The sequence below is a fragment of the Martes martes genome, assembly GCF_963455335.1.
Source record: "Martes martes genome assembly, chromosome: 5".
NCBI lineage: Eukaryota > Metazoa > Chordata > Mammalia > Carnivora > Mustelidae > Martes > Martes martes.
The window spans coordinates 161,630,650-161,642,822 of NC_137892.1; the positions used below are offsets into that span (position 1 = coordinate 161,630,650).

Genomic DNA, 12,173 nt, shown 5'->3' on the forward strand with positions numbered 1-12,173 from the left:
ACAAAAACATGGTTTTTGCAACATAGAGACTGGAAAGAAGGATGCTGACCATGAAAACAATCTAAAACACTTGCATATTCTCAAAGAGTATTCCAAGATCAGTTTTGGGAACAACTCAAGAGAGGCTAAAAACTAATGACACGGTTGGTTTGCTGCTTGCACCACTTGTTTTTTCCACGTCAGTGGGAAAGGGCTTGTCCTTGCATGCACGAGCAGGACACAGGACACATCAGCAGGTTAGGACAGGATGGTTAGTTGGGCCGCGTGGTTTTGCCTCATTTAAGAACCACTGGGGAAAAGTAAGCCATCAGGACCAACATGGTGACATCCTGCTTCCGGGGGAGCTGTATGCACATAGATGACAGGATCATCATGGGAAGAACATTCTGTCACACGGTGCCCGAGCAGGACCCTACACCACAAGGAGAACAGCACAACCTGGTTTGGTTCTGCCGGTCAGGTGGGAATGCAAGTCACACTGAACCCAACACAATCGGTGAAATCGGCACGATCCGTTAATGCCATCTGTCGTGCTATTTCGGTTCTGTGTGGGTGGAACATGGAACACGGTACTGAGATACAACCTTGTAGCTGCACTTAGAATTGGTTTCTGATATGTTGAGTCTGGCTCACATTGTGGGGAGAGTCACATGATGGTCAAGAATGTCAGGGCCCTAAGACTCCCCATTGCTAATGACCGAGTCACTTCTTACAGATGCCGGTTGATGCAGCATCCTGATAGTTCTGCAAATGATAAACAAAACCAAAGTCCCAACTGCCGGAGACAGGAAGCTATTTTAAGCTACCTTAGACTCCAAAGACATCTGGCTCATCCTTTCTGGAGTAGAACAAGCCACAGTTTGTGGAAACAGGCTCCTAATCCAGATGCTGAACTTCAATGTAAAACTTTCAGGTCTGAGTGAGGACCCTACTTTGAAAAATACAAGCATCATCCTCACTCAGGAAAGGCCATCCTCCGTGTGGAGCGATGTTCTCACAGGGCTGAGGTGTCCCCTCTCCTGGTTTTATTGAGTTACGATCGGCCATAACCGTGGAAGTTTAAGAGGCACAATGTAGTGATTTGATACACGTATATGTTGTGAAGTGATCACCATAATCAAGTGAGTTAACATACCGTCCTGTCTGACCTAAGGTGAGTTATGTCACCTACATCATGGTCTTTATTTTGTGTGTGTCTGATAAGAACATTAAAGATCTACTCTCCTAGCAAACTTCAAGTATACAATACAGCATTGTTAACTATGGTCACCAGGCTGCACATCAGATCCCCAGAACTTACATCATGAGAAGTTTGCACCCTTGGATTAACCTCTTCTCTTGTGGCCCACCTCCTATCCCCAGCGCCCGGCAACCGCCAAGCCCATCTTTGTTTCTGAGTCCAGCTCTTTTAGATTCCACATGTAAGCGAGATCATTCGATAATTGTCTTTCTCTGTGTGACTTATATCATCTAACATAATGCCCTCAAGTTTCATCCATGGTATCACAAATGACAGGATTTCCTTCTCCTTTGTGGCTAAATAATATTCCTTTGTATTTATATAACACATTTTCTTTATCCATGCATCTATCACTGGACACTTACGCTGTTTTCATGTTGTGTTTGTGAATAATACCACAATAAACTTCGGGGTGCAGATAGTGATATCACTTCTTTTGGCTATATACCCAAAAGCGGGCTGCTGGATCACAGGGTAGCTCTATTTTTAACTTCTTGAGGAACTGCCGTATTGTTTTTCGTAGCGGCTGCCCCAGTTTGCATTCCCCAAGAGTACACGAGGCTTCCTCCTTCTGCATATCCTCGCCACTACCTGCTCTCTCTTAACTTTTTGATGATGGCCATTCTAACAGGTGTGAAGTAATGTCAACTTATTGTTTTGAGTCACATTTCCCTGGTGATTAGTGGTGTTAAGCACCTTTTGATATGTCTGTTGCCCAGTTGTATGCAATCTTTAGAAAACTTTCTATTCAGGTACCTTGTCCATTTTTAATCAGATTATACACTTTTTTTTTTTTGCTGTTGAGTTAAAGGTATTACTTATATATTGTAGATATTAATCTCTTTTTAAATATTTATTTATTCATTTATTTATTTATTTATTTATTTATTTGACAGAGGGAGAGAGCACAAGTAAGCAGAGCAGCAGGCAGAAAGAGAGGGAGAAGCAGACTTCCCCCTGAGCAGGAGCCCGATGTGGGGCTCAATCCCAGGATCTTGGGATCATGACCTGAGCTGAAGGCAGACGGTTAACAACTGAGCCACCCAGGCGCCCTGGGTGTTAATCTCTTATCAGATACATGGCTTGCAAATATTCTTTCCCATTCATAGGCTGCCTCTTCATTGTGTTGATCATTTACTTTGCTGTGCAGAAGCTTTTTAGGTGATGTAGTCCTCTTGTTTTATTGTCCAAAAGACTCAGGTCCAAAAGATCAGTGTCAAGGCCAATGTCAAGGAGCTTTTTCCCTTTGTTTTCATCTAGGAGCTCTAAGGTTTCAGTCATTACATTTGTCTTTAATCCACTTCAAGTACATTTTTATGAGTCGTGTGAGGTGATGATCCAATGTCTTTTTTAACATGTAACTCTCCAGTTTTCTCATCTTTTTTCCCATCGAGTGTTCTTAGTTTCATAGCCAGATACGAGGTGGCCATATATGTGTGGGTTTATTTCTGGGCTCTCCCTTCTGCTCCTTTCTTCTAGGTATCTGTTTTTATGCCAATACCATACTGTTCTGACCACTGCAGCTTTGTAATAGAATTGAAGTCAGAGAGCGCGATCCCTTCAGCTTTGTTCTTCTTTCTCAACAGTGTTTTGTTATTTAAGGTATTTCGTTTTTCCATATGAATTTTAGGGTTGCTTGTTCTCTTTCTATGAAAATCGCCATTGGGATTTTGATAGGGGTTGCACTAAATTCATAGATGGCTTTGGGTAGTAAGAACTATGAAATGTTAATACTTCTAATCCATGAACACAGGATGTCTTTCTATTTATTTGTGTTTTCCTCCATTTCTTTCATCAATGTCTTAAGTTTTCCATGTACGGATCTTTTCCCTCTCTGGTAAAATTTACTCATATATTTTATTTTTTCAATAGTACATGAATGGAATATTTATTTCCTTTTCAGATAGTTTGTTGTTAGTGTATAGAAACACAATTGATCTTTGTATGCTGCTTTTATACATACTCTGAAACTTCACTGAACTCTGATTTAGTTCTAACAGGTTTTTTTTTTTTGTAGAATCTTTAACATTTTATTATTTTTTATTTTTTAATAATTTTTATTGACATATAGTCTATTATTTACCCCAGGGGTACAGGTCTGTGAATCATCAGTCTTACACATTTCACAGCACTCACCGTAGCACATACCCTCTCCAATGTCCATAACCCAACCACCCTCTCCCTACACCCCCCGCCCCACCCACAACCCTCAGTTTGTTTTGTGAGATTAAGAGCCTCTTATGGTTTGTCTCCCTCCCGATCCCATCTTGTTTCATTTTTTCCTTCCTAACATTTTCTCTATACGAGAATATGTTATCTGTAGACAGAGACAATTTTACTTCTTTTAATTTTTTTTCTTAGTTAGATGTCTTTATTTCTTTTTCTTGCCTAATTGCTCTGGGTAAGACTTCCAGTACTTTGTTGAACACAAGTGCTAAGAGTAGATACCCCCATCTTATTCCTGATCTTAGAGGAAAGGCTTTCAAACTTTCCTTGTTGAGTATGATGTTATCTGTGGGCGTGCTATACATAGCCTTTATTGTGCTGATACACGTTCCTTCCATCTTCCATATGTTAAAAGTTTTTATCATAAACCATTTGAATTTTGTCAAATGCTTTTCCTGATTCTACAGAAATGATCATATGCTTTTTATCTTTCAATCTATTAATTGGTGCATTATATTTAATGATGTGCTTCTGTTGAACTGTTCTTGCATTTTAGGGATAAATTCCACTTGATTGTGTTGTATGAGTCTTGTAATAAGCTATTGAATTTGGCTTGCTATATGTTGTTGAGAATCCTTGCATCTACCTTGGACCTATGATTTTCTTTTTTTGGAGTATCCTTTACTGTGTTTGGCATCAAGGAATTCTCCACTTCTTTCGGGTCTGTCACAGGAAAGTCATCCTGTTCCTTTTGTGGCATCATGTTCCCTTGATTATTCATGTTCCTACAAGTCTTGTGTTGCTGTCTTCACATCTAAAGAAGTGGCCACCTCCTCCAGTCCTTACTGACTGACTCAAGAGAGACCTTCTGTCAGTTTTGCTAGGGATTCTGGGGCTTTCTCATCTTTTTTGTGTGGATATATCTGTTGTATACTTCGTTTTCCCTCTTAGGGGGAGATTTCTTAAGATTGTATGCCTTCCCTCAATGGTACAAAACCAGGCTGGGTGCTGACAGCCTCCCATTTGCTTTCTCTAGGATGAAGTGAAATGGCTAACTTTGTGTGTTTTCTACCAATCCCTCAGAGTTGGACTGGTGCCCTGGGAAGCTCGTGATCAGCACCATTAGGGTGCACACATGGAGTGGAGGTGTGTGTGGGTGAGGCACACAGAGCATTTGGGGGGATCTGCATTTGAGCTGCCCCAGCAGCTTATGCTCAGGCTTCCTGATGAAGCCTGCAAAGCGAGTAGTAGGATCCACATCCCTTTAATGTCCTCTGCGCCCGAGATGCTGCTTTCCCCTCACTCCCTGTGACCAAGTAGCAGAGCACAGCTCTGTAATCTGGATGGGGCACTGCCCCACACAGGTGGTCACTCACATGCTTGTTTTCCACCATAAGAAAGTCACTGTTGGCACCGAGCTGTGGTGCCTTGAAGGAGGGATGACAGGGATAAAGGGAAATTGTTCTTACCCTCTTCAATGTGTCCAGTCTTGGGTTTATCTTTGTTTTGTCGGATGTGTGTGTGTGTGTGTGTGTGTGTTCCAATGTAGGGGTGGAATGTCTTTGCTGGAATTCCACAGAATCACTCCCATCCATCATCATTGTAGAGATCAGTTTTCTTCATGAGAGAGACCGTAGAAAGCTGCTCTCCCCGCATTGTGATGACACCGGTCTCAGAGAAATCAGAGGTATTCTGTATAATGCCCAAGAATAACAGAACCAGGCAAATCTCACAATCAGCCAATAAAAAAAAAAAAAAAGACAATAACCAAAGAAGCTACAGGTACACGAAATGATCTGAAAATATCTGAACTGCAGTAATCAGCCAAGTAAAGTACGGATTTTCATAAACACAACCGGCCTTTAAGTATTAGGAGAATGAAGATCCCAAAGGTAGGGACAGGGCCAAGGAGAAAGATGAGGAAGGAAACAACCCCTAAAATTAAATACTAGAAGTGGGACAGGGCGGTACAGATCCTCTCAACTCTAATAACATCAAATCATACGCATGTCTTGGAAAGCAGCCAGTCGATAATGACTGAGGAAGAACACAGGGAGTGAGGTCTGTTGCCCTGGGGGTTCAGACTCTACTCCCAGAAAACCATCATTGCCTCCTCGTCCACACACCCAGACCCAACCCTGGGCCCAAAGGGCGAGATGTGTGGATTCCTTGTCTCAAAGCCTCTGCCAACAGAGCCCATGGCGTGTAAACACATTTTTGTTGGGTTTTAGGCTTTTGATTCTCTTTAGGACTTGTTTGCATAACACACATGCTCACCACCATCCAAAGTGATCAACGCACATTTACTTTAAAATAGCTCTTGTCTCAAATATTGCCACCGCCGTTCTTCTTAAAAAGGTGAGGTGAACTGGCATCCAGCGTGAATTTTGACTGCCTATAAGTTTTGCCACACTGCATGCCACAAACAACACAGGCTGTCCTAAGATGGGGTCTGAGATACAGCTGACCCGTGAACAATATGGGATCAGTGGCCGGGCTCTTCTTGTACTTGGATTTTTTTCAGTAACCACAGGACAGGTCTGTGAATGTATTTTCTCTTCCTTATGATTTTCTTCATAACATTCTCTTTTTCTAGATAACTTTATTGTGAGAACACAGTGCATAATATACCTAACACAAAGTATGTGTTATTTGACTGTTGATCTTATTGGCTACGCTTCTGGCCTGTGATAGGCTATTAGGAGTAGTTAGTAGTTAAGTTTTGGGGGAGTCAAAAGGTATGAAGTTTCTACTCATTGGGGTTGGCATCCCAACTTCTCGTTGTTCAAGGAACAACTGTATTTAAAACTATGTTCACAGGGTGCCTGGGAGGCTCCGTCAGCTAAGTCTGCCTTTGGCTCAGGTCATGATCTCAGGGTCCTGGGATCGAGCCCCACGTTGGACTTCTTGTTCGGCGGGGAGTCTGCTTCTCCCTCTCCCTCTCCCTGCCTGCCTGCCGCTCCCCCTGCTTGTGCACTCGCACTCTCTCTCTCTCTCTCTCTGTGAGTCAAACAAATAAATAAAATATTTAAAAAACCCCTCTATGTTGGTAGAAGTTGTAGGAACAAGAAGGAGATGAGCCAGGAAAAAGCCTGAGGTCACCAAAAAAATCAGGGCATTGTTTCTTATGTCAACTCTGTAGCTGATGACGCAAGATGACAGGCATGGAAGGAAGGGCCAGGGTTCCTGCACCACCCATGTCACCGATCCTGACAAAGGCCCGCTAGTCAGCATTTGAGCAACAGAGATGAGCACCGTCGACACAGGGGGACCGCTCAACAGGGACACAGTCTATTCATAAACTGAGTAGAAAACACATCTATTCCACGCTCATTTGAACATCTCAGGTGAATGCATGTTTCCGTAAATAACTTGGAGTCCTATCAGTGTTTCAATGTTTATTCATTCTGCAAGATAAGCAGTCTTTTGATGGAGACAGCATGCTTGCCTGGTGCTCCCTTCAAGAGGGAATACTCATTTTGCTTCTGGCAGGATCTTCTTTAGTTTTGTCTGCAAGAGGAGGACGTCCAGTTAGGAAAACAGACCATTCTTCGGTTTTCAAGATATTCAGTTTCTAGCAAGTTAGGCCACTAAGCATGAGTCTTCACTCCATCTTCTTACTGAAAACCAACCTGCCAAGTCTCCCAGACAGAGTCAGCCTTGTATTCATTAATAACTGAGTAGGACAAACAGCCACATTAACAATCAAATTATGATTGAAGTCATGACCTTGGTGGGATCCTTGCAGGGCTGCCCCTGTCGGGCTTAATTTCTGAAAGTGGTCATCTGGCAGATGCCAGCTAGCTATTTCTGTTTGGTCTCAGGACAGTGGCCTCTGAAAGGTGAGCGAGGCTACTAGGCGTCAAGCACAACCTGCACCAAGAAAAGAAGGCATCTGATCAGAAGACACTTCGAGGACCCAGGTGACTTCCCCACTCCTCTCTCTCCTGTTCCACTTACAATGTACAGGAAAAGTACACGTCCCCACTCAGAACGAGGCGAGCATCCCTGCGGAACAGAAGTGGAACGAGACCCGTGGTGTGAGCACAGGCTGAGTTGGCTTGCGGTGGGCACCCATGCGGTGGCAGCTTCTCTGTGCAGCAAGGAGAGAGGGATTACACAGGCTGCACGCACACTACACGCACACCACACACGCACACACGCACACACACATCCCACATGCCCCATGCACAACACACACATAATTGCTTGAGAGGAGCTTGGAAACAAGAGTCCCAGAGCACACGAGGGAGAGTGATGGCACGGAAGTCAGAGCTCCACTTTCTAAGGGAAGCAGCCATCCCAGGGAAAGAACAGGTCTCCAAATGAAGCAATGACATGGAAAAGCCCATAACAGGAATGATGTTTTAAAAGGCTGATACAAAGAAAGCAGAGAAATATATGTTAAGCCAATTAGACGTATGAAAAATAAAATTTCAACAGGATATATATGGAAAGTAGAAACAAATTCGTTACAGAATTAAAGGGCAGTGCCGTCGTCCTGAACCTGAGACACTGGGGACAGAAAGAGAGAAAGTATGAAACTGATCCTAACGGTGGTTAATGAGCAGCAGAGATACCCCAGCACTCCTGGGGAGTAGAAGCTGCGCTGAATGGGGAGCAGGCAGCCCTGGGGGAGACAAGGGTTCAGAAGCCCCCTCCCGTCAGAGGGACGGGCGATCCCACGTGAGCTGGAACGCAGGCTCACTTGCACTGGGTGCACCTTCAGAGCTCAGCTGGCTGGATTTCTAAAAACCTGCATCCAGTTACATCGCAATGAAACCAAAGAAGATCAGGGGCTGGGGTGAAGAGTAGAAAGAAACTTCTAAAAGCTTCCATGAAAAAGAAAAATAAATAAATTAAACCACAAATAACTGATAAGCTCTTAAGCAAAATGTTAAAAGTAACCCGCACCCACAAACATCAGTTAGCAGGTGGAGTCCCTCCATTTAAGGATTTCGTTCGAGCAGGTGACATGGCTGCTGGTGGTCTGAGTAGAACCATCACATCTGGAACCACGGCTCCAAGCCCAGCCTCGCATTCCTCAGAACGCCTTCTCGCCACTGGGCTCTGTCCCCTTGTGCTCTGTCCCCACTGTCACAGTCGGCAAAGTTGGGGTGGGCAGCCGCCACCTGTGTCCCTCCTTCTGCTCCCCGTGACCCAGCACCACACACACAGAGTGTCCATCTCCCTCCCGGACCTCCATCCCCGGTCAGGAGAGCTCGTCAGTCCGCAGGAGGATGCTGTCTTAGCTGCCTGGCTGCTTCATTGTTTCCTCAAGTGCCATTTGCCTCCATGGCGTGGTCTTCACTCCAAGTTCCAGATTTTTTTTGTGAGGACGTGCAGCACGCTTCTTCAGTATAAAGCCCGGAGGGGCTTTGCAGCTGACAGTGCACCAGACTCAACTGCATCGCTATCGTTTTACAAGAACTCTAGTAGTTTGTTAAATGTTAAATAATGATGTAAATGATTTTAAAACTATTTTATGATAGGCACACACCATCAGGGGATTTTTATGTATGAGTTTAAATGGGTTGCCGTGCCATTTAAAAGGGTCTGGAGGGAACGACCACACATGTCCCACATCTCCAATGTAGGACAATGGCACGTAGCCCCTGCTTTCTGAAAAGGCAGGGGCGAGTTGGACTTGGGTCGTAAGCGGTACCTAGAGCCATTCTTGTCATCCCAATGGGACTTGCATTTTCTGGTTTAAGAGTTTGTGGTACAAGAGTGAAAGAAATTCACCTACAGAGAGTTCTGGAATGAGCCCAATGCTGTTGGGATTTTGGGCCCCTTCAGCATGACCCTACCTGCCCATGTCTTACCCATTCCTTCAGGCCAGGCCTACCTGTTCCTAGGGGCCGTGTTGATCCTCTACACCCCAGAACCAGAGCACACCAGCCTTGTTTAGAAAACCAGGCAGATTCAAGTGTGGGGGAGCCTGTGGGCCAGTGATCAGGAACCAGCTCACTGGCAGATCCAATCTGCTCCAAATGGGCTCAATAAGATTCAGGTACCCTCCTTGTTTACCCGTGAAGGTCTCAGACCCCCACCCCCCAAGTCCCATTCTCTCCTAAGTGATTCATGGGACTCCCTGTGCCCACTGACCAATCTGGACAGGATACCTGACTTGTGCAAATGTCCCTCCTTCCTGCAGGCCTCTGAGCTTGGACCCACCCTGGCTGAGCCAGCCGGCAACACTTCCTGAGAATCGTGACCTCCAAGGAAGAGCATTCCTTGTTCCATCGTCCAATAGGCCCCCACGCCCCCATACCTGGTTCTCTGCAGCCTTGCCCACTCCTCCCTGGAGAGAGAATTCCTGCCCGCCTAGCTTCTGAGACACTGGCAGATCTCAGGGTCCGAACGGTCTCCCAACAGCAATAGACTTGACCCCTCACTGCAACAGTCCCTTTGAGCAAAAGCTCTCCTCCCCTAGGTTCAGCTTTGTTTTCATCTGATATCATGCACCCAAATCTTCACAACCTGAACACTGGGTGGGATCCTGTGACTTGTAGTAAGAATTTATGTGTTTGACCTCCATCACCTCCTCCGACACAGAGTTCCTAAAGCCCCTGCAATCTCCTAAATGATGAGAGCAGTAAAGGTGCCTTCCATCATGTTAAGGAGGTGACTTTGGATCCCACCTAAGGATGGGGGTGCTGGTTACCAGGAGAAGGAGCCATGCGATTAGAAGGTTGGGCTTTCAGTCCCACCCCTGTGACCTCCTGAGAGGGGTGGAGGGCTGAGGTTGAATCAATCCCCAACGGCCAATTGTTGAATCCATCATGCCCATGTCATGAAGCCCCATAAAAATCCCAAAGGGGGAGTTTGGAGAGCTTCCGGGTTGGTGAACACGAGCAGATTTGGGGAGAGCAGGCCCTGGGGAGGGCAGGGAAGCTTTGCACCCCTTCCCTAGACATTGCCCTGTGCCTCTCACCCATCTGTCTGTTCCTGAGTTACATCCTTTTGTAACACACCAGTAACCTGGGCACCAAATGTTTCTGCACTCTGTGGGCCTCGATAGCCAGTTCAACCCAAGAGGTGGGTTGTGGGAACCTCGGATTTCCAGCCAGGAGCAGCCTTCACGACAACACCCTGCGGGTGCCCAGCAGTCACCTGTCAGTGTGCTGACTGAGTCCAGGGACCCGTCACTGGGTACAAGATTTTATGGGTGAAATTCCCCCAAGGATAAAAGTCCTGTCCTGAAACTCCTTGTTCACATGGAACTGGCTTGACCTGTGACAACTGCAAAGATGCTGACCTCGGTCTGTCTCTGACTTGGAGCCTTGGTGCCTCTACCTGGGTTCTCTCCCACAGTCTCTGCATGCTGTCCATTCATTCATTCCTTCATTCAGTAAGCTCTCATTACATCATGTGGGCCCATTCATGCACCTGGATGCAGCTTCCCCCCGTACGTCCAGCAGGGGACACTTCTTGTGGCCTCCCTCCGACCCATAGGCAGGTTTTCTCTCAAGTCCAGGCTCCTTAGAGTCTTCCTCGTCTTACTATATCTCAAAATATGGAAAAGGCATCTGTGGAAGTACTTGTAGTCAAAAGTAATGAGAAAGCACTGAGGAAGGGAAGCTTACAAAACCCATGGACACCAAGATATTCTGCAGGGTTTCTGATATTAAGTAATTAATTAATTAATTAAACAAACAAACTAATCACCTTTCTTTAAATAAACAGATTTAAATATTTGGTCTATTCATATGATGAACCATCATAAAACATTTAAACAAGCATACAGATCTTTGTGAATCAATATAGTTAGATCCCAAACAAAAAATGCTGAGTTTAACGTTTTGGCTTCAATTGCTGTAAGACTTACAAATATTACATTCCCAATAGATTGGCCTATCTCCCAGACTCTAAGGTATGAAGCACGTAAGGTATTTTGGCAACAACTTTTACCTAAGATTAATCTTTTGTGAATAATTTGAATTAAACTGCGAGTGGGTCTATGCTAGGACGGTCACTACTTTCTGTCATAGCAAACACCTTGTAAATAATTTCTTTATGCTTGTAATCCATGCATAAGCTTTGCTGAAATAATTTAATTGGAAACCTAAGGGCATCCCATGAAGTACTTGTGAGAAACACTCGCTCCTCTGAGTTTCTCTCTGATAACTCACATCAACATGAGCTTGTGTGGTAGATGATACTTCCCCTCGTCCACAAATATTTCAACCACAGGACTGCAGAGTAAAAGGCCCAGCACGAACCCAGCACAACCCGGCCATCCTTTTCCCTTAGCTACGAGAGACTCTATTCAGACCCAGGCGCTTGGGGAACACGGCTGTTCTGTGTTGGAATGTCAAGTGATCCATCCCAGCCGGCTGTCTGTTCTTCTGCCACCACTTTAATGACATGCTGGCCTCCAGGAGGAAGCCGTGGGTGAGGTGGAAAGAGTGCAGACACAGGGGTAGGTACTTGGCAGGTGCAAGTTCTCACTGTCCCCCCTGCAAGATTTGTGACCATGGCCCACTCACCCAAAAACTGGTTCTCACTGCTTCTCCTCCATCCGCCGCAGCTCAAGGTCATGTCTTTGTAATGTCATTATTCCTCAGGTAGATGACACACCAGAGCACTTGGAAGGCAGAGAGCATGACTTCAGAGAAAGTCACTTCCATCAAAACCGGAGGAAATTCCTGGGTGGGCTTTCATTCCCGTCCCATACTTGAAGAAACACGTGTGGCATGCAATCTCAGCTCAGAACCCATCACGAAACTATAATATTCCCTTCTGCCACATGAAATGGGCATTG

At 45.2% G+C, this 12,173-nt stretch overlaps 1 long non-coding RNA gene across 2 annotated transcripts in view; it reads left to right on the forward strand.

Annotated features, from left to right (window-relative positions):
- Positions 1-11,884, forward strand: part of LOC308342968 — a 45,742-nt gene extending 33,858 nt beyond the window's left edge. The window contains exon 4 of one of the 2 annotated variants that reach the window (XR_013966829.1): positions 9,564-11,884. This is a non-coding gene — a long non-coding RNA (uncharacterized lncRNA). Of the gene's footprint in view, positions 1-7,230; positions 8,247-9,563 lie in introns of those variants that run through there. The other variant, XR_013966830.1, reaches the window with a different exon arrangement.
- Positions 11,885-12,173: the final 289 nt, after the last annotated feature.